This window comes from Sturnus vulgaris, chromosome 13 (assembly GCF_052056855.1).
Source record: "Sturnus vulgaris isolate bStuVul1 chromosome 13, bStuVul1.hap1, whole genome shotgun sequence".
NCBI classification, from domain to species: Eukaryota; Metazoa; Chordata; class Aves; order Passeriformes; family Sturnidae; genus Sturnus; species Sturnus vulgaris.
The window spans coordinates 16188271-16210796 of NC_142255.1; the positions used below are offsets into that span (position 1 = coordinate 16188271).

General features: G+C 47.1%; 2 long non-coding RNA genes across 4 annotated transcripts in view; one reads left to right on the forward strand and one right to left on the reverse strand.

Annotated features, from left to right (window-relative positions):
- The first annotated feature begins 4420 nt into the window (after positions 1-4420).
- The window catches only part of LOC148222268 (uncharacterized), a 33773-nt gene continuing 15667 nt past the window's right edge, over positions 4421-22526 (forward strand). For all 3 annotated transcript variants that reach the window (XR_015806564.1, XR_015806566.1, XR_015806565.1), the window contains exon 1: positions 4421-4996. This is a non-coding gene — a long non-coding RNA (uncharacterized LOC148222268). The remainder of the gene's footprint in view (positions 4997-22526) is intronic.
- Positions 16387-21367, reverse strand: LOC148222269 (uncharacterized). Its single transcript, XR_015806411.1, has 3 exons — positions 21172-21367; positions 17762-17937; positions 16387-16461 (listed from the first exon to the last, which is right to left on the reverse strand). It is a non-coding gene; the product is annotated as an uncharacterized LOC148222269 (long non-coding RNA).

The window sequence follows — 22526 nt, forward strand, 5'->3', positions numbered from 1 at the left end:
ACGATTCGTGTATTCGGTATCAAAACCCATCGAGTTTCGAAGTCCAAGATGAATAATAAAAGAGGGGGAAATTGTCCCTGAATTTTCTGCGTGTCGCTTCATAAATGCTTGCGAGCGGCTCTCAGGAGCCACACCACCTCGCAGAGATGCTGCCTACCTCTGCTGAAATTTCTCTCTCCTTTTTCTTAGCCTTTGCTTTGAACCCTACCCAATAGCCTGTACGCGAATAAAAGGAATGAACTCAGAAAGAAGCACCATTCATTGTTGGATTCAAGCACTGTCAAAAAAAAAAAAAAAAAAAAAAAATTACTGAAATGCAGCCACATAGCGCCCTTAAGATTATTTCCCTTTCCTAGAAAGTAGCTCCTAACCTCAGATTTCTACCCCCTCCCCCTTCTTCCCTGGTTTTATTCCACACCCCCCCCTCCACGCACACACACCCTTGACCACATCTTTCTCCGATTCGCCTTGGAGAAAAAAATTGCATGTGCTGATGTGATGGAGCCCTTTAAACAACGGGCATGTGAGAGCTGTATTCACTCTGAAACATTACCCCTATTTTCTGAATTTCCTTCCATTCAAATAGCTGCTCGTATCTTACTATCCTGGATCCCTGATTTAAACATCCTCAGTTCTAGGAGCTTGTTAGATACATCTACATTTTAATTTAATTTAATTTCGGTATTGTACTTAAAGCAACAATAAATAAAACCGAGAACTTGTGTTTTCCTTTGCAGAGAGTTTTTTATTCTTCTCCAGAAATTTCATTGAGATGTCTCTGTACTTTGTTTGTCAGTTATCTTTGTTCCTTTTAAATAAAGGGCTTTTAAATGGACTTATTGCTCCCAGCGTGGGTTCTTCTCTCTAAATGTTAGAAAATTGTGCCATCTACCCGCTATTCTAAGTACTGTCACACTCGGAGACCTCCAAGGACCTTCCAGCCCCAACTTCAATACAACTGTGTCAAAGGGTGCCTAGTAGCGAGAGGAGAAAGGTTTGCGTGGATTTTACAGATTTCCAGCCTGAATCGCTCTCTGAAGCGCCAAAATGATCTGCAAAGATGCAGTTGGCTTCCTTTGATGGCTGGCGCTCCGGCCCCAGCTCCAACCCAAGCCTTTGCAGGAACTAATGAAGCCTCCCTGCCTTTAGCTACATCGCACTTTCTCTCCAGTGCATAGTTTTCCTGCTAATTTTAGACACGAAAAGTGTGGGTGTGCAGGGAAAGGGGGGAGGGGGCAGTCAGTCTTCTGTCGTAATTTTTTTTTTTAAGAGAAATAGTCAGATATTTATAGCCATGGCCTCTAATGCTGAAAATATAGTGTTGTTAATTGAAAAAAAAAGTTCGCTTGCTGAGGTTGGTTCTGGCTGATTAGCTGGGGATGCTGCTGGCTGTATTTCCAAGGGCGGGATGAGCAAAATAGAAATGTATATAAACTTTACAGGCCTTTTTATCTCCACCCCAATACTTTGCACAGTAACCTAGTTCTACCTCATTAGCCCAACTGGAACATTAGTGCTCAGGTTTAAAATTAGATATCAAAACCTTTCTTGCTCGTGGGTAAGTAGAAATAGTTGGGAAGATGTCTTAATTTTATTTTTTTTTCTTTTCCCACTAAAACTTTAAATCAGAAGTGCATTCTAAATCAGTTAAAATGGATTATTAATTTCCAGGTTTCTGTAATGGTGTAGTTACATGTCTTCGGAATTATTTTTGCATCTCTTAGGAGTACCAAGAGAGAACTGAGGGTGTTGGACGAGTATTTATGTGCGGGGGAAAAAACACTGATACGCTTTATGACTTTTATGACTTGTTTCACACTGTTCGAGAAATGGAGTTTTAAGCAATGTACAATTAAAACTATATTGTTCTTTGGACAAATTCCAAGAAACTTCAGAATCGATTAGTTTAGCTCTTTGAATACTTGTTGCTAATACGTATAAATATATGTATATATATGATATCAAAGAGCAAGAACGACTTGCCAAGGACAGCTCTGCTCCAGATGTAATTTTAAGTCCCTGCTATATAGACCAGAAAAGCTGCACGGAATCGCTTCTCCGATTTCTCATTTTTCATTTATTCCTGTCAGAATATCCAGACATCATAGAATAATTTTTCTCTCCCTTTTTTTCAGTCCCCCCCCTCCCATCCCCTCCGCTCAATCCCCTCTTTCGTGCCCTTCCGAGCTTTCTGGGCAGTTTCGCGATTTGGATTTTTTTTGTTGTTTGTTTGTTTGTTTTCCCGTTTGATACTTCCCAATGTCTTTTTAACCATTCCAGTGCTTATTTCTATTTGTCAGGTCCTAGGGGTAAAACTTTATCCTTCGCTACCCACAAACTACCGCCCCGCAGGCGAAGCCACATTCAGCCACTCTTAATTCCCAGGTTTAAAGATAATCCCAATTTTGAAAGCGGCTTCACCAGCCGCTCTCTTCCCTTGATCACAAACTGTTTAGTCATCTTAAGTGCGATTTTCCATCCTTCTCTAATTTTTTTTTTCCCTTGCCCCAGAGCCTTTTGCAGACCACATTTCTGGTGGCTGAGGTTGGCGGTGGGAGCGGGGCTGTTCCCCACCCGCTGCAGGGCTCTGGTTTTGGGGCCGCAGCGGCTGGGGCTCGGCTCCGGGCACCCCAAATCATCCCAGCCTCTTCCGTTTTTTCCTTGGAAATCATTGTCCGTCCCTATTCTTTGAAAGGTTTATTTTTCTGGACAAGAAAGTCGTCTCCCGCTGCAGATGTAATGGATTCCACTCGCAGGTTTTCCTTCCTGCAAAATCTAATCTCAGCCAACAAGTTTCTGCCTTAACTCCTGCATCGTTATTAGTGAACGACCGCTGGAAATTAACTGTAGAGTGACCTCAAAATTCATCCTCTCGGCACACAGTTTCACTTAGCCTTAAAAAGAAGCTAAAAAATTTAAGCTCACTAAAGTAATAATAATGATGATGATAATAATAAACAACTCTGACAGAAGAATATGCAAAATATCTTGAGTATAAAGCCTTAAATGAGACATTTGACATCCAAACTAGTTTTTGCGTTGACACTGCAAGAGGCTCAAAGGAGGAGTGAGAGGAAGGGCTGCCATCCAGCAAAGTTTGCTGGACTTTATTCAGATAAAACTCGATCTCTCCCTCGCTGAAGCCAATGGCGAACTTGTACAATAGGAGGCAGGTCAGAGCACATCACACTGCCCATATTGTCTTCTGAAACATGGGAAGAACCCTGCCACCTTCCTCAGCTGCCTTTAAAAAAAAATATTTTTATTATGTTCCACGCCTGATAGACATCCCCTCCCCGCTCGTGTTTTGTATTTCCTAGTCCCTTTATAGGAGGATGATTCATTTTGCACTGTCACTATTTTCAATTTTGTGGGTTTACTGATGTCTTACTGGAAAATAAAAAAAGTACACTTTTCCTACCCCAAAGGTCTCATTAGCCTCCGCTGGCTGCTTTTTAGACAGCAGCTCAGTCTCTCTCTGAATTTGTCCAACCCCTTCATCTTCTCATGTTTTATTTCGAGGTCTCAATGAAAAAAAAAAACCAAAACATTAAATCCCCAAAAGGTCATCCTCTCCCCGCTCTAATATCCCCGCAAGCTTTCAGCATCCCCGAGGTTCGGTCCCTGCTCCTGCTCCGATGCCGTGCCGGGGATGTGGCAGCCCCGGGGAGCGGCGGGGCCGGGGCGCCGGGCGGGTCGGGCTGCGGGCTCCGGGGTCCGCAGCCTCCCCCGGGACAGCCCCGGCCCCAGTCCCAGCACCTTCCGCTCTCTATCTCCTCGCACGCTCTAGCGAGACCTTAATGTTGTTGATATTATTATTATTATTATTATTATTATTATTATTATTATTATTATTATTATTATTATTACCATTATTATTATTACTGATATTCAAATGGGTGCCTGTTTGTCCCCGCCACCAGCGTGTTTCAGAGAGATTATCTCATATCTTTCCTGCAGCAGTAAGCTATCCTTCAGCCCCGGGTCAGGCATTGATCTCTCTGCAATGTAACAAACGGCCGGGTTAATTTTCCCTCATTACCATTTCCATAGCCCAGGCTCCACACACAGGACGGAGCCCTCCAGCCCGCAGCCGCTGTGTGCGGCTCAGGGCGCGCACACGGACACACATCCGGACAGAGGGACACGGGGACATGTGTGGTGACAGCACCCCAAACCCTCCCAGCCGGCTCCGAGCACCCCCGGCATCGTGGGGCTCGCTCGCTGCTTTTCTCTCCCGTGTCACCTTGGCTGACCCCCCCTCTTTGTACGGGTTTGGGGTTTTCTTTGGGGTTGTATTATTTTTTAAACGTTGTTCTGCTCGTTATAAATTAGAAGGATTTTTTTTTTTTTTGCTCACCCCGTTTACTTCTTAATCTTTTCTTTTTTTTTCTTTTTTTTTTCTTTTTTTTTTTTTTTTTTTTTTTCCATCGAGTCTTTTCATTCACTGGTTGCAAAAGAAAAGGGGGTTGGTCAACACCAAAATGGCAAAGTTCAGCTTGGAGGAAAAAAAAAAAAAAAAACCTCCAGCTACCTACAAAGGGGCTCAGGGCTTTGTAATGGCAGAAAGAAACAAAAATGAAAAGAAAATTGCAGTTGAGGCTAAAGTGTGAGAGTGTGTTTGTGTGTATGTATATCTGTGTGTATTTTTAAAGGTTTCTTTGAACTGCCTTTGTGCTGACTAGGCAAAGCTCCTTGCCAATGCTAGTCACGGTTTAAGGAACTTTGAGTTAACCTCTTATATCGAATGAATCTTTTCATTTGGAAACCAATAAATCTCAATCTCTAGCCACCTTTTGTAGAACAGACTGGGGCTTACCAAGGCGAGGCTGAAGCTTATAATAAAGAAGAGATAAAGTTTGCCAAACTTTGGGTTGCTTTTTTTTTTTTTTCCCCTCCTTCTTCTTCCTCTTCTTCTCTTGTAAATAAAAGTTTTGGAGATGGCAGCATTTGGAAGCAATCCGGAGAAGGACTTGGAGCTATGCATTGTTTCACAGTAAGCCTATTTACTTAAATAGAGTCTTCAGGGATTGAAACACGAAAATGATTTATAGTTTTCCAACAAGTCATTATTTTGGTCAGTTGTTGAGGGTGGGGTTGTGGAAAAGGAGGGGGGTCCATACAGTCTAATAATCAATGTGTGTCTATGGAAAGTGAAAAGGGAGGGGTGGGGAGGGGAGGGTTCTGTAGATAAGTAGGGTTAACACTATAAACATTGCAGACAATTGAGTTTTCCCATCTGAGCGGGAGTTGGGGAGAAAAGGGGTCTTCACATTTATCAGGCATTGAAGAGGGGGAGTGTGGGTGAACGAGACAGAGGGGGAAAAATACATTTCTCAAATCACTCCGGAATCACTCCTTTGCTTTCTGCCTTGCACTTTTGCATTTTGGGGATCATTTCTTTGAAGTACTTTGAAACACAGCGTTTCGTCTAGGATGGGAGACGTGACCACAAGAATCAATGTTTTGATTTATTTTTTCAGTATTTATCTCCTGTCCAGTCTCCTCGCTCGCTCGCCTGATTATGCCATATTTATACTTGTGTATACATTATGTACATATTATATATATAATGCCCCTGTAGACATCTTTTAAAAAATCATTTGCAATTTCTCTTCCACGGAGGCGCAGTTCACTTCTCAACCCCTCTCTTTATCCTGTTTTATTTCAAGATGCTGTCTTCTTGCCGTCTCCAAATTGTTCCCATCCAGGAGTTATTAATTACTCTTACAAGGCGGGAGATTCTTAACTAATAACAAAGTTGTAAATTACCACCTTCCCTCAAATATTTCTCATTTGTCAACCCTGATTGATTTGATTAATATTCCACCGGCTGAGATCATTTCAAGTTGCACTATATATTCAGCAGCACCAGGCTGCTCAGCAGAGCTTCAGCTTGCGGAGAAGGTTTTTCTCCAGCCCTTGAGCTGAAGTGTATTTTGCATTTGCTCCAGAGGAGGTATAAACGTGGACCTATAGCTCAAAGGACTTTAAGGCGCAGAGGCTGAATACGGTGTCGGGAAATAAAATTAACAAAGCGTATCTGTTTGGTTAAAAAAAAAAATATTAAAATTTTTAAAAAAAATTAAAAATCAGAAAAGAAAAAGAAACGAATGATAAACCCTCATGTAATCTTGGAAGAAAAAGAAGACACGGGTTTCAGCCCTGCTTGCGGGGCTGGTTCAGCCCTCGCCTGAACTCTCCCACACTCCCTCCTTGCCTTGCATCCAGACTGTCACATCGCCTGGAATAAACACCCAGCACCTCTCTTTATGCTTTGCTTGTGGCCTCGGACGCAGAGAAATAATAATACTAGCGCTTAAATTAACCCCCCCATCCCTTGAAGTGATAGACAATAAACTTGGCTTCAGCCCCTCTCGCTCCACCGCGAGTGGAACTGGGATTCTGGTTCGAAACCATCATATTGACTTAATTACGTGGCTGTAAATAACGGCGCAGAGATCATCTTTCTCTGCTTTTAAGGGGGAAAAAAAGGAAAAAGGTCATCTGGGTGAGCTTTCTGCCCAGTGCCAGAGCGGAACCTCCGTCACCGCCGCGCATATGCGCAGCCCGCACCTAGAGACCAAGATATAGGAAATAAGGTGGAAATCCCTAAACAGAAGTGACCCCTGCGTGCCTGAGCCGGGGCAGCAGATCCCGCTGCTGTCCTTGCGACCCAGCGACACCCGCTCCCTTCGCCAGCACTTCAGTTTTAATCTTAATTATATTAGGTGAAGTAGCGGGCTGGCCGTGGGGTTGAACGTGATGCGTGACGGCTGCCTGGTAAAGCATCGATCGTGACTATCGCCTTTCTATCGCTGTTCACAATACACCTTATCTGAGGCCGGGGAGGTGGCCCTGGGTGGTGGGCTTTTCGCTTTTACCCCCTTCCTTTTTCCCCCCTTTTTGTTATTGTTGTTGTTGTTTTCGTGTGAGTGTAAATGTAAAAAGGAGAGACGCGAGTGAAATAACATTACGCCCAGTCACCTGCAATTCAATATGCACACAAGAGACGCCGATGTATATGAGACGATTTTAATTATGATTAGAAGACACACTCTGAGCAAGAAAATAGATTTGGAGGGAGGGGAGGGGGGAAAAGGGGGAGCTGGAGGAGCATTAATGAAATCTTTCCCCGCGATACTAAAAGAAACAAGTGGTTGATACAACGGAGGTGATTTGTCACCCAACTGCAAAGGGGGGTGGGCGATGGGATCTGAGCATCATTCCTTTCCTCCCCCCCCCTCCCCATCTTTTGAAGCACATGATATGCCATGATGCCTCGCAGGCAGAGCTCGCACCACGCCTTTGCCGGGCTCTCCCACCCCGGCGCTGCCGGAGCTCCCCCTCCCCGCCGCCCCCCGCCGCCCCCCGGCTCACCGGCACGGAGCGGCCGCCAGCCCCGGCTCCGAGCAGCGCCGTGCTCAGGCCTGAAGGAGATTGTGTTTGCGCACATGAAACCTTTTGTCTCGGCCCGCGGATCGCCGGCCTTTGCACAGACAGCCGGGAACAGTTCAGGGTCACCGGCAATTTCCAGCCCCGGTGGCGGCGGGGTGGGGGGGGCGGGGGGACACAGGCAGAAGGTGACCCTGGCCGGTCGCCTCCCGGACAGTTGTCGCCTTGGGAGCCGGAGCGGAGGCGCTGGAGGTGCGGGGCGGCCCGAGGAGTGGACAGGACCTCTTCTCCCCCCGGCTGTGCTCTCCCAGCCCCGCCGCCCCGGCGCGCCCCCCGGCGCAGCCCCCGCCCGCCCCGCGCCGCTGCTGTGCGAGAGCCGGCTATTTTTCTCAGGATGTGACTTCCAAGTGGCATAATCTGTGGGAGTGTGAATCTGTTCTCGTTATGTTTGTCCCCTTCGGTATTTCTACAGGCTCTTTTATTTTTTCCTTTCTTTCCTTTTTTTTTTTCCCCCATCTCCCTCTGTTTTTTTTTTTTTTTCGGTATAAATTAACTCCGACTGAAACCACCAGATTGTTCCGAGGAGACTACCTCCCTAATGACTTCATCTCCAAAAGTTGACTGACACTCTAGCGAACTGCCAACACCTGTTTCCCAGCACCCAGACTCCAGAACCCACCAGACCTCGTAAATTTAGCTTCTCCCTTCTCCCCCCCACCCTCCCTTAATAGATGACGTGAATATCTGAAGGGAAGGGGGAGGGGGAGATGGAAGTAGGTCACATTTGAAACTTTTTATTTTTCATCTCTTCTGAGTGAAATCCAGAGATAAAGGGGCCGGACAGCTCCTGCCGCTGCCCGTCCCGGCGGGGTGCCCGGGGCTGGTGGCAGCCGTGGGGTCGGGGTCGAGCTCCAGGACTGGGAGCTGCCCACGGGTCCTGTTTAGGCGGGATTTAGGGGCAAAGCTCGTGCCTGCCCGGCAGATTTCTGGGGCTGTAACCATTACCCCAGCCCTTTCCTCGCCTCTGCCTTTTCCCTAGGATGCTGCAGGTCTCGGGCTCTTTGGTCCCACCTGGCCCCGCAGGTCCCACCCCAGCGCCCACAGGGCCTGATCCGGCCTCGCTGCAGGGGTGACACCAAGCTGGGCCAAGGGGACAGGGACGGGACCGGGCAACGAGCCCGAGGAGAGGGACAGAGCCGGAGGGGCTGCCCCTGGGGACAGGAGGGGTAGGACGGCGGCCAGCATCGCACCCGGAGCCTGCGGGAAGGATGGAGATGGCTCCAGCCCATGGTGGCCGGGGCAGGGGAGGTGGCAGTGGTCCCCCCGCCAGGTTCCCGGGATGTCTGGGCACTGCCCGGCTCCCCGAGATGCTCGTCATTCCCTACACGGGCTTCAGAGGTTCATTCTCACGAGAAAAATTTAAAAAAAGAAAAAAAAAAAAAAAAGAAAAAAAAAAAAAGGAGAATAAAGAAAGAAAGAAAAAAAAAAAAAAAAAGATAAATTAAAAAGAAAACTATCTTGTCAAATGGGGAAAATCTTTTCCAGATGCAGCCTCGCTGGAGAGGCTGCGGAAGCAGGGACCATGAGGCCGGGAACGGGCACCCCGAAGCCCCTGCTCCGGGCGGCCGAACCCCTCCCCTCCCTGCTCACCGTGCAGGAGGGCTCTGCGCCCTGCTCAGGGTACATCCCTCCTCCCAAACCTCCCACCCTGCCCGGGAGAGCCTTTGCGACCGGGCCTAGAGCCCAGCACAGGAGGAGGGCGAGGAAAGCCCCGCAGCGCCGGGTGGCATCTCCGCAGGGTGCTCCTTAATCCCGACATCTCTCCTTCCCACCCCTCTCTTCATCTCCCCAGGGAACCTGCACACCCTGAGAGGAGCCGGCCCGCACCCTGGGCAGCCGGGACAGAGGTTTTGCATATCCTGGGCAGAGGGGAGAGATTTTGGGGGGCAGTGGTAGGGTAACTTTGAAGCCGTCTTCACCTCGAGAGGAAATCCCCAGCCCTTGGAGCATCCCGCCCCCCACACGGATACAAAGTTGGAAGTTGTCTTCTCTTGAAAAGAACCTCCTGAAATTAATAGGCTGCAAACATAATTAATAGGTGAAATATGCAAAACGTTTGCGGTGTTTAAAAGGCTCATGGCAGGTCCGCGTGTCTGTGCGAGATACTGAGATGTCGCAAGGGCTGGTTATTAATGGGCAGGTTTTACGTAGTTTAAGAAGAAAAAAAAAAAAAAAAAGAAACCAGGTTTTCTTTTTCTCACTTCTCGCTCTCCCTCTCTCTAATCCAGGAATCATTAGCAACCCCCTCTGGCTACATGTTTTGCATCAGTGAAACATTATGACATAGTTGTAATACAAACTCCGCTGACTTGCTCTGCATCTTGTGGTAGGAAGTGCAATAGCAATAAAAGCATTTTTTAAAAAAGACTCTGGGCATTAAGTTGACTACCTGAAACACTTTTTCTTAGGGGAAAAAAAAAATAAAGGTGTTAGGACGGGCAACTTCTCAGCCTGGAGGATCCCGGCCGTCCACACCGGACAGGGGGAATTTCTTCTCAATCTTTTCACCCCCTGTTTTGTTGGATTTTTTTCCCCTTTTCCATAATTCGGAGTGTTTTTCATAATTTCTGGATGTTGCTGCATCCCCCGCACTGCCCCTCCGCATCCCCGGGCTCTTAACAAACCCCGACCGGGGACATTATCTCCCCACAATATTAATTGTCAAAAGCAGCCTTTGCTCAATTATCTCTCTTCCACCTGTCGCAGCTGTTGGGTTATATTGTTCCCGGTTGAAATTCTCGCTGGAATTAAAAAATAGAGCGTTTTTTCCTCTTATTTTCTGCTTTCTTTGAAAGAATCCAATTGTGCTGCGGCCGGCCGGGGGCCCGCCGCCCCGCACCTCTCTATTTTCTCCATTACTCATTAACTAATATTCGCTACTTTCTGGTAAAGTCAAATGGCTCTTAATAGCTCTTTACATTCTCGGAATAACATGTGGATGCTCTTAATCAATACTTAATAGCACGTTTCATACTAAACAACTGCCATGTGTGCTGGTGGGCAGGAGGTCTCTGTAAACGGGAGGGCGAAGAGGATCCGGGGGATGTCTGCCCTCCGTTGTCACCCAAAGCCACCAAAAGCTTAGGAGATGGGGACTTTCCTTTCCTCCCTGCCTGTGCCGCTGTTCCCTTCTCAGTAGGACAGAAAAGGGATCCTCCCCGCCCCCGCGCAGCACCTGCCTGCGAGCCGGCCCGCGGAGAGATCCGCGGGGTGCTTTGAAATGCACTGTCCCTATTGTGAGCCTGCAGGGGCCTTCCTCTTTTTTTTTTTTTTTTTTTTTTTCCTTTTCTTTTTCTTTTAAATAATTTCCCAAATGAGTCCTCCAAGTTCTGGAACTATTTCGAGACTTTACGTTTTCATCATCTTCTTTACATTGCATTATTCACTGCTTCCTATTCCATTATTATTATGATTATTCCCTCAAGCGACGTGGGAATTTCGAACTATATCAGCTAATGCTGGTGTTTGGGGGTTTTACCACTTAATTTTTTTTTTCCTGGGGAAAACAAACAGATTAAAAAATGTTAAATTATCTTGAGGAATAGCAGTTGTACGTGCTCCATAAGGAAATGACACTGCTTTCTAAGCACCAATTTGATAACAAAGTAGTTGAGAGTAGTTAATGCCTTTTTAAATTTTTTTTTTTTTTGCTGGTGCAGAAATTACTGCCTGAGCGCCCCGGCCATAGCAGGCAGGGGGAGAGAGCTCCTTCGATTTTACTGTTTTTAACTGAATGCCCAATCCTGTCGCAGCTGTTTGTGCTCCGGGACACTTCCGAAGCTCAATCTCCCGGCAAGGTCAGGGATTAAAAAAAAAAAAAAAAAAAAAAAAAAAAAAAAAAAAAAAAAATCAGAGAAAGCTAGAAGCCCTTTCTGTTGTTCTTTCTGTTGTTTTTATGGTTTTTTTGCGGGTGTCCCGAGGCCCGGAGTTGCGCGGGGCGGTGCCCGGTGCTGTCCCCCCGCTCCGCCTCCCCACGCGCGGCCCCGCAGGTGCGCGGGCTCCGCGCGGCTGCAGTAGCGCCCAGCGCAGCGAGGTGGCGCTCGGGAGCGCGGCGGGAGGCGGCGCGGGGGGACGCGGGAGCCCCGCGGGCGCGCAGCGGGGTCACCCCACCAAGAAAAAAAAAAAAATCTCCACCATGCTAAGGAATATGTATTATTCCTTTATTTATTAGAGCGCAGCTCGCCTCGTGGCCGCTCGCCTCGGTCTGACCGCCCCGATCCCCCTTGCAGTGCTCTGGAGCACGCACCTTCCGCACCCGCGCTCTCCGCACTGCCCTGCGGGCATCCCGCGTCCTGCGAGGCTGCGGAGCGGGGTTCGGCTCTCCCGGCACCTCTGCTCCGTTTTTAGGGTGGTCTGTCTTATTTTAGCGCTCACGTACGCGGTTAAGAGAGAGCAAAGGTAGGGAGCAACCTGTCTGCTTTGTTTAAAATAATTGCCCCTCTCCCACAGCTCTGCTCCCTGGAAGCATCCCTGGTGCGGATTTATTAATAAACGCAGGTTATTGGCAATAGTTTTATAGAGCCAAACACGCTGCGGGAACCTGGACGCGTAGGGAGAAGAACTCCCACAAAGGTGAATTCCCAGCATGGGGAGCAAACACAGAGCCGCCAGTTTTTATGTGGCCAGGGAAACTCCTGAGAGCTTTGACGCGTGCTGTCATTGAGAAGTGCATTTCTCTGATTCAGAATTTTTTGTTTACTGTTTTAAGATCTCTAAAAAATGTGGAAAAAAATTCTTTTATGGGTCTATCCTTTCCCTACAATACCTTCAGCTTTCTAGGAGGTGATCGCTTGTCGCTTTTAAAAAATGTCTTAATAGTGTAAGAAAATTATTCAGTGAGCTAAAAGGATTCCAGATACCTTTCCTTTCATGGTTTTAAAAATATGATGATGATGATGATTATTATTATTATTCCCTCCTCACCCCCCCTCCTCCCCTAAATTTTATAGCCGCCATAGGAGTGTAAGGAAGAAACGGACACAAGAGAATTATTCACTGCTAACCCAGTGCTAACTTCCACATGTCCGTGCGTGGGCACATGTGTGATCATACATGATGCTTCCTCCGTGCGAGTGCAGCATCTCCGTCCTGCTCTTCCTCTGTCCCCACTTCCTCGCCTTCCCTGTAACTTTTGGGGGCTGATGGGATGATGTTGATTTTCTTTTTATTATTGTTTTTAATCTCGGCGTTAGGCACGCAGGTTCCCCATGCAGGTCAGGTCATTAGGAATGTTAACGTCGAGACAAAGAATTATAAACACGATCTCCAAGTCTCTCTCAATTCATTTCTTCAACCGTTTATTCGGTTTAAGTGATGAAAAGTGACAGTTCTGAAATAGACAGCTTTTAAAAGTAATGAAGTCAGATGACGCTTTAACCTGTCGATTGCTATAAATCAACTTTGAAAAAGATGAATGAACAATATTATTTGCTGGCTTAACTAGGAGTTAATACAGTGTCGCAGTAGGAGCTGCGGGAGCGCAGCGGCGTTGGGTGCTGCCGTCTTCCCCGAGCCTCGCCCGCCGCCAAAAATAACAATGTTAAAGCAGCAAAACATTCCTCCTTGTGCAGAAACCAGTGTCATTTTCACCGCTTTTATTATGGACCCTCGAAGGGAAAAAGGGGTATTTAAACGATCCCCAACATCCAGCTGGGAAAGGGAGGAATCAGCTATTTTCTTTTTTTTTTTTTTTCCTCCTCGTCATTTTTAGAGGCCTTTCGAGCAAAAGTCTCGCTGCGTTACTGGTATCTAAGGCCAAACTGATCCTTGTACCGAAACCACAGCCTCCCCCAGGAAGGTTTTCAAAATAAATATGGGCCATTTTCTCTCCTTCACCTGATTCGTTTATTACCTGCGTGCTTGTAGGCACAGCGGGGGAAAAAAAATAAAAAGGGAAAGAAATGAAAAAATAAATATGGATGAATAACAGAAGAGGAAAAGGTAGATTTTTTTCGAGGGGAAAAAGACAATTTTCGTGGGCGAAGCAAGTGCAAGCATGAGGGGGAATATCGCCAGTTCCTCCCGTCCCTTCCCGGCCTCGCATGTAACCCGAAAAGTATTGCAAAGGAAGGAATTTATGCTCCTTTCGAATGAATTATTAGGAATCAATCAATGACCGGCTTTATGTGCGGAGGGTTCGCTCCCGCAGGCTCTCCTTGCGCCCTTCCCAAATCTCGCTCCGGGCTGCAGCCCCGGGGCGGGGTGCGGAGGCTTTGCCTCTGCTCTTGGGAAATACAAATACCTCCCGGGCGTTAATGTACTTTTCCTTTTTCTTTTTTCACTTTGTAGAATGTCTTTAAAATAAGCTGAAAATAGAAAAACAAACGACGAGAACTCTGCTTGGGATTCAGGGCCGGGATGGATTTTTTAATTGCCTTTTTCCCCCGTTTTCCTTCCCCGAAGACAATGTAAATCAAAGCGCTGCTCTTCCTTTCTCAGCACTGTTAACTGTCCTTGATTTTTTTCTAGTCCTCGTTTTTTTTCCCCCCAAGGTGACGAGGGGCAGAGGTGCGCGCCCGCGCTCCGCGCTCCGCGGGCGGTGGCAGCGGCCCCACCTCGGGACCAGCGGCCGCGAACGCGGGCCACGGGCTGGGAATTGGGGGTGGGGGGTGTCGGAGATGTTACCCGGGCTTCTTTCTAGAAAGTGTTATCGATTTTAGGCAAGTCTCGGCGCCCTAACCCCCCCGAGAAATGTCAGAGCAGAGAACTTGAGAGAGAAGTTTCTCTGCTGCTTTAAAGGTGACCTTTGGGAAAGTTTCCGCACTTTCTCTTTCACTGCTCAAGGACTTTATTTGAAGTTCCTTGGCTGACTACATTCTCTTCGAAGCTGAAGCTGTCTCTTACATTGCACTTCTCAAGTCTTTATCCTTGAAAAATATGGAGAGGCAGATACATTTTCCTTCCTTTTTGCATTTTTTTAAAAATTTCCCTAAGAAAAACAATAGATCCTCCGCGGGGACCCCTTTCTCTCTGAATAATAAAAAAAGAAAGAAAGAAAAAATAGCCTCTCTCTTTAGAGAAGATCTCGGGAGGAAGGTAAATTACTTCTATACCTGTTGCAAGTGCGGATTGCCCCAGTGACTCCCCGTCCCCCCAGTTTGGAAGAGCAGCTGTGGCTGCGGGGAGGCTGGGTCCGGCGGGAACGGTTCCGCGCTTGCCAGGGGGGGTTTGTGGGTGCCCACCCCGGGCCGTGGGGGGCTCTGTGTCCCCTGCCTGTCCCACAGCCCAACCTAGCCGTGCCCTGCCTCGGACGCGCTTCCCTCGCCCGACACCCTGCGTGGACATCCCAGGAGCTCCGGGGAGGTTTTCCCGAGGTTTATGTGCACGGAGGATGCGGAGGCAGCTGCAGGAGAAGATTTATTTTTACGGTAGGAGTTTGTGGGGCGACCTGGGCCCAGTTTCTCTCATACCCCTCAGGCCACCGGCCCGGAGATGGCCTCGCCTCGGGCGAGCGAGTCCCCGGCCCGACCAGCCCTGGGGTGCCGGCACCGGGAAAAAGGCCACGGAAAGAAACTTTCCCCTCTCTGGTTGTGTTACCTTTGGCTGAACGTGTAATGAAAATCCTCGGAAAATGTTACACAACACGAGGATACCCTTTTGGAGCAAAGCGTCCAGAAAAGCCTGGCCGCTTCCCTGGGGGCGAGGGACGATGCTGGGGGCGACGTTATCTCCCGGGAAGCACAAGCGCATCCTCAGCGATCCCGCCGCGCTTCCCCCCTTCCCGGGCGACCGAAACCTGAGCCCGAAAATAATATAACCCGTCTGCGGCCGCAGACACGGCTCTCGCCCTTACAGTGTTACAAAAAGCATTTAAATTAATCAGGGCGCTCCCCACGGCTGCTAATTAGGCGGGGAGGGAAGGGAGGGCTGGCCGGGGCCGGCTGTGCCGCGCCGGGAGGAGCCCACGGGTGGCACCCCCGTCCCGGGGGTGAGCGCTGGGGAGGGACCGGGGGTCGCTGCTTCGCCCCCGGAGGGGCGGCTCGTTGTGCTGCCGGTGCCGGCGGTCGCTGCAGAGCCATGGGGAGGATGGGGATGGGGCTTGGCGGCACACGGGGACGCGCCACTTCCACCCCGCTGTCCCGGGGACTGCGGGATTAGCGAGGACATTGCAGCCAGGGAGCTGCATCCTTTTCCCCCCCGCTACCTCCCTCCATACACCTCCGCTAAGGACTGAAGGGTGGGTTTATTATATTTTTTAAAAATTCCATTTCATATTATTTTAATTGCCCAGATCTCGCGATAAGGCAAACCTGGCGAGAGCTGGCTTCCACTCCCCCCCCATCCCCGCCTCCCTCCACCAAAGTTATGATGGAAAAAGCAGAATAAATCAGTCTCCACCACCTCATCTCCACCCGCCTCGGGGGAGGCTTCTTGCCCGGCGCCGGGGGCAAGTGGGGGGCTCATCCCTACTGCTGCAGTGAAAATCTCCTGCTCGGGGACAGCGGATGCAGGAGAGAGGCGAACAGCCCCCAGGAGACCCCCTTCTTCCAAAGTCCCGAACTGGATCTTGCAATGTTTGCAATCCACCCCCCCCACTTCACCACTCCTCGCAGGAACCAGTTCTATTCCCAGCCAGCCGGGCTCCACGCCCCTCTCAAATCCAGCTCACGGACTCACTTATTATTATTATTATTATTATTATTATTATTATTATTATTATTATTATTATTATTATTATTATTCCTCCCTGCTGCTGCCAGGCGTCACAAGCGAAGGGTTGTGAGGTTTTAGGTTGCTGAGGGTTTTTGTTTATTGGGTTTTTTTTTTTTGGTGTTGTTTGTTTGTTTGGTTTTTTTTTTTTTTTTTTTTGGCAAAAGGAGGGGCCTCAGGGCGAGGCTTTAGGGGCTCAGGTAGCCCTCAGGAGCCGCAGCCCCGCTCCGCCCGCGGCTGCCGCCGCTCCCCCGCACCGCAGCGCCGGTGGCTCCGCGCTGCGCAGGGTGGGTGGGAAGAGGGGCAGGGGGGTGTAGGGAGAGAGCGAGGGAGGGCTTGGAAAACCGTCCAATTTTCCTGTGAAAGAAAAGAAAATAATCAGAGGGGAGAGGGACTGTGGTGAATTGGTGTGAAGGAAGTGGGATTATTGCCTTAATTTCGGACATTGATAAGGGAATGAGGTAAAAACAAAACTCGCTTCATTATATACAACAAAATGTAATTTATACCCAGGGATGCCTGTCCACTGAGATTTACATCATTTGCTGATAGCGATCACACTTATTACTTTTCTTCAAAGACTTTTTTTTCTCCCCCTTAAAAAAAAAAAAAAAAAAAAAAAAAAAAAGAGGGCATTTGTGCTAAATTGCCCAATGCTAGTGTGATAACTGTCAAAAGTTTGACATCAAAGGGAACTAATATTATTCAGTTACCAGAGGAGCTGTCTGTCCAAATAAGAATATCTTAATTACTGAATCACAACGGTAGAAAAGGGAACAGATCTGAAAAGGAGAGGGGCTGGCGGGGGGGGCGGGCAGGGGGGGGAGCTTTCAGTCTGTTCCTTTTTGATGAACCATCTATATTAGGCCACTGTGCGATTCTTAATCATGTTTAGTGGTTTATACCCTTTCTCTCTCCCCACCGGTCCTCTGAACTTTATAACTATATGTAAACACGTTGTCAGTTTGAAAATAATCTTCTCTGGGTTCTTGTTAGAAGAAATTTCAATCTTCTTCAGTTCTAGATTAGGCAGTCTAGTTTTCTCTATCAGTGAATGGACTGGGTTTCTTGGACAATAATGTGCCAATTGTTGATGGTTTGTGACCCATAAAATGTGAGGGTGACTATTCTGGCTTTGGTATGTAATTATGCAAAACACTTTCTATAAAGGCTTGCCATCTGATCTAATGACAGTCCCTGCGGTCTATTTCAAAAAGGGAGGGTCTCTATACACAGCTCCTGAGAGAAAGAAAAGTAACATTTTGTTTTAATACAAGTTTTATGGGAAAAATGGATAAACACAGAAACAGCTGAACACATAGGCAAAGCGTTTTCGGGGCAAACTAAACCAAGGAGGACATATTTTCATAAGTTCAGCAGAGCAACACCACGGGTCTGCAGCATCGGGGTAGGGACAAATGATGTGAAATCCCCATAGGAAAAAAAAATTATCTTCAACTCCTAAGCACCTTGGAAGAGATGGGAGGTCGCCAGGGAGGAGGTGGACGCCGGGGATCCCGCACCAGCCTCCCACCTCTGCGGGCTTTTGCCATCCCACAAGAGTCATTTATTCCCCCCTTTTTAAGCTGCAGAGCAAGGCGGGGTTCTACCTTAGCAAGCCTGTGAAAATGAGCTGGGCACTTGGGATGACACCTACCATGCAGTTCAATGGACTGCTGTTCCACCTGAGAAATTAACGCCAACAATATAATATGTAATAAAAATAACCAGGATCGGCATCACCAGCTCCATCTCCCTCTCCAAAGAGCCTGGACAGCAGAGGGTTTCTTTAAACAGGTGAACAGGAGGGTGGGAAGGAGACACACACGTTCCCTTAAAGAAAAGGGGGAAAGTTGGAGATGTTTGGGGGTGGTTTTTTTAATATATTATTTGTATTTTTCCCATTCATCCTCCACCCCCACTCCCCCCCTTTTCTGCTTTCCTGAAAGGAGGGACGCTAAAGGGCTTCGGCTGCTTTGGTTGCTATCAAATGACATTGCTGCTACGTCACGGGACAAAACATAAACACTGCTGCCAATTTAAACTGATGTATAAAGATTAATGGGAGATGAAGCATACTAACAACCTGGATTATAATGGCAGGAATAGTTATTATTTCTCCAGAGCACATCCATGTATACAGAGAGCCATAGGGAGCACACACTCCTCGCCAGAATTTTCTCTCTCCACATAGGCATGATGTGTGTCCACCGTGACATGTTTAATTCCCTCGTGGACTAAACTAATACGATTAAAAAAAAAAAAAAAAAAAAAAAAAAAAGGAAAAAAAAAGAAAAAAAAAAGAAAAGTAAGCAAGAAAGGCTGATTAAAAGGCAGAATCAACAAAATATCAACATGCCACAGAGAGGAAGGAGGAATAGATAATTAGAAGCAAAAGAGGAGCAGGTAATTATGATCTGAAATTAAACATGATGTTTAAGACGTCTCCTTTGTACTACAGTGAAGATTTCAGATTCATACACATAATAAACACTCAGGTTGTCATCTGGAGGTGCAAATCTGAAAGATATTCCAACAAATGAAGTGCTGGCAGAGAGAGGTATAAAGAGATCTCCGCCTGTCAGGGGTCAGACAGCCTGAGATTGCTTCTAGAGATCTTTTGAAAATTTCACACGATTGAAGGCTTAGGGGCTTTGCTGTGTTCGCATTTCAAACTCAGATCAGCGGGATCACAATCAAAAATAGAGGTCTGGAAAATTTTGATGCAAAGATGGCCACAGGCTCCACTGATTTTTTTTTTCCCTTCTTCTTCTTCTTCTCCCAGACAGACACTCTGACATGACTATGATCCCGGGGATGACAGAGTTGTCAGAAAAGAAAGGGAAAATAGCATCTTGTCTTGTAACTTCCTATCAGTCAAAAGGAATTTAGGATCCTCTTTCCAATAAAAGAGAGGGAGAAGGAGCAAGAGGGGGAGCGGGGGAAGACGAGGCTTTCTTACTGAGCAAAGAAAAGTGAAGAGAGTTCTGTGTTTCATAATTAATATTCCACACCTAAACGTTTCTGATCTCTTCCCTTTACAGTCCTCCCACCCCATCACCTTCTTCCTCTCTACAATTTCAATTTTAGATCAATCCAGGTCCTCTGAAACAGTGTGCACAAGTGATAAAATGCTGGCTACATGTATATTCGTGTCTAATACTGTATCATTCATCCTATATTCTTCCATGAGATATATTACATTTTTTTACTCGAACTTAATGTAGCTACATGATTTTAGCAACAAACATCTCATACCGTCATTGTTTTATTTTAAACATTATATCGTTCTAACAAATATGTGTAAAGTCTGAAAAAATAAGTCATAAAAACTGAAGGAAATAGAAAATTTAGAAGTGTCCTAAGAGCCGAAGAACAGCAAAAGAAGGATTAAAGAAACGGGAATTGTGTTAAAACATATATTCAGTATATTCTATTTATAACTCTTTTGGCAAGGTCAGGTGCAATAGGAAGTGTTTTATCATCTCAGCTATTTCAAATTAATTGCTATTGATTTGTTGACCAGGAGAAAGAGTAGTTAGCTCAGGTCTAATTATTGTGGTTTCTAAAAGAAATGATGCGGGTAACTTTCCAAAGGAAACGAGCTGGGTTTGGAAACCGGACCTTGCCGGGATGCTCTTTCCTAATTAGCTCCGAGGCGAGTGCTTGGGATCCCGAGCCGCCCGAAACTCTCCCTCCCTGCAATTTACTCCTGGATGCTCTGCAAGCCAGGTCCTAAGAATTAGTAAAAAATGCCCGGTACTGCACAGCCTGCATGGATTTTTGTTGGATTGATCTTTTAAAATCAATTTATGTGGTGCCGTGTGAGCTTCTTCAGGTAGAGAAAGGAGAGGGAAGAAGCGAAAATATGCTTTTGGTAATTGACCATTTACATATATATAAATTTCCTTTTTCTTTATGAAAGAAAAAAAATATTAACAAGAAAGAGGAATATTTTTTCCTTCTTGAAAGGGATGGAAAAAGATTCGGACTCCACTGAGTAACCGAAGTTTCACAATCTCTTCAGAAATAAAACACAAATGCCTTTGCCACCCTGGGAAGCAGAAAATAACCTCTGCGAAATGCCTAAAATGATGAGATTTGCATTGTTAAAGTTATGATTGAAAGTCTGTATTTCAAACCACCAAAGTTTCCCGTTCCCCCGCTACTCCCCAAATGTGACAGTGGTAACTCTGGCAAATGACATCTCAATAATGAACAAAACATTTTTTTTTTTTTTTTTTTTAAAAACTTGCCATCTGAAGCAACCAGTTAATTAACAAATAACCCCCTCATTTTTCGTGGACCCAACTTATTCTAAATGAAGGATGAGAACTTTAAGACAAAAAATTAACAACGAACTTGAGGGTGTGAAGAAAAAAAAGTAAACAACTTTTGAGGGATGCGTTTGGGGTGTATTTTCCACTGCTGGGAATATTTCAGAGTTATGTCACACAAATAAACCTAAGCGGTAGTAAAAGCAATTTCCTGAAGATAATAAACAAGGCTAAAGATTTTAAAATAAAATAATTCGAACATGGCGAAATGGGTTTTTTCAAAGGATTATTAGAAATATCTTTTGGCGGGAGATTTTGTTTTTTCTCCCCAGAAAAGATGAACTAGAATTAGGAAGATCTGAGTTTTTGTGCCCCTCTGTCTGTACCTGGATGGTGACGTGTTTGCAATCCAGACTTTCAGGTGCAACTTTAGAAATAAGGAAATAAAGACAGAAATTCGGAGAAACAGAATTAGAAAGAAACAGGATAAAAAACATTCTACGGAGGGCGGGGAGAAACAAAAATAAGTAATTTTAAAATAATTATTTCCCTTCCTGGGGAAAAATATCCGAGAATTTTTCCACATATACAATATAAATTCCAGCGTCTGCGGAATTTTCCTCTTTTAGCTGAACAAATTGTATTCGCGGAGAAAAAAAAAAGCCGAAAAAATTATGGAAGTCCTAACTTTGCCATCGAGCTGTCCTGTAAATCAGCACGTTTGCGCTCGCATCGCGTGGATATTTTTTAATCTCTAGAAAGGTCCCGTCCCGCTGCGGGGAGTTCGTACCTGGTCAGAGGGGAGGGAGGGGAGGAAAAGCAGCAAACGAACTTGGCAGGAGGGAATCGTTGCCATTGTGGGCAAGGACGCGGGGCAGGAGTTTAACTCTCAAACTTTTAGTTGGGAAGAGTAGAAAAACTGAAATATTAACGAGCCGGCTTGCGGGGAGGGCGGTGGGCGCAGGATTGAAGTGGTGATGCCCCCTCCTGCGGGCTGAGGGGGAGGAGGGGGGGAATTTGTATTCCTTTCACCCTAGAGATGGACAAGATTGTCCTGACAACTGCAAAACGCAGGGGTTCGGACCTTTGTTCTGGGACTGCCGATTGCGATTTGGAGGTGGCGATTTGTGTTTTCTCCCTGTTTAAAGAAAAACAGGACGATCCGTGGATAGACTTTTTTTCCCCCAATAAAGTTTTCACAAACCGAAAGTGTATTTTTGGGGTTTTTTATTTTTTGTGTGGCTTTTTTCCCCCCAGTTTTTCTTTTTGTTTTGAAGCGTGGTCAACAGCTCGCAAAGAAACGTGGAAATTAACGGGAACTCTCCTGGTGACTCCAGCCCGCTTGGTGAAAACGTCCCTAAATCGGGGCAGGAACTGGCGAGCGGGCCCGATCCTGTTTCCCTTCCTCAGGGAAATCCACCTGCGTCTCATCCGGCTCTCTGTAATTTTGGGGGAGAGGTGTGTTAGTTTCAGTTCCCCAAACCGGGATGCCCTATCCCATCTTCCTGCCCGCCCCGCCTCCACCACCCAACTTCCCCCTCCCGCTGCCCCACGACCACGCAGGACGAGCTCAGTGCAAGCTCAGATCAAGTCCCAGCTGGCTCCGGGCTCTGGATGTGACTTCCCGGGCCCCATCCCGACTCCTCTCCGGGGGTACCGCTCGTTCCCAGCCACGCGTGTCCCCCCTCGGGGTCATCCCGCTGCGGGCGGGGTGAGATGGAAACCACCCCACTTCCAGTGTCGGGCTGAAAACACCTCCCACGGCACACAACACCTTTTCCTACCCCCCCGAGTCAATGAAATCCTCCTTAAATCTTCCCAATTGAACTGGAGATGGCAGCTGGTACCACCGTCAGTGGAGCTACGCTTGGCTGGCGGGGACTTTCCCTCGGGATTTTTTACACGGGGGATTTTGGGTTTCTGTCGCACCGCTCTGTCTGTGCGCACCTTGCAGCCCCGACGTGAAACGCTCATTGCCGCCCGCACGGCGTTCATGCCGGGCTGGCAGTGAGTGTTTAACCCAGTCTATACGTATGGCCTGTAATGTATAGAACGCCCCAAGTGTTCCTCATGGAGCGGGGCTCGCTGGAGGCGGGTGCGGGGTCAGTGGGTGGCACACACAGCCCCAGCCGCGGGTGGATGTCC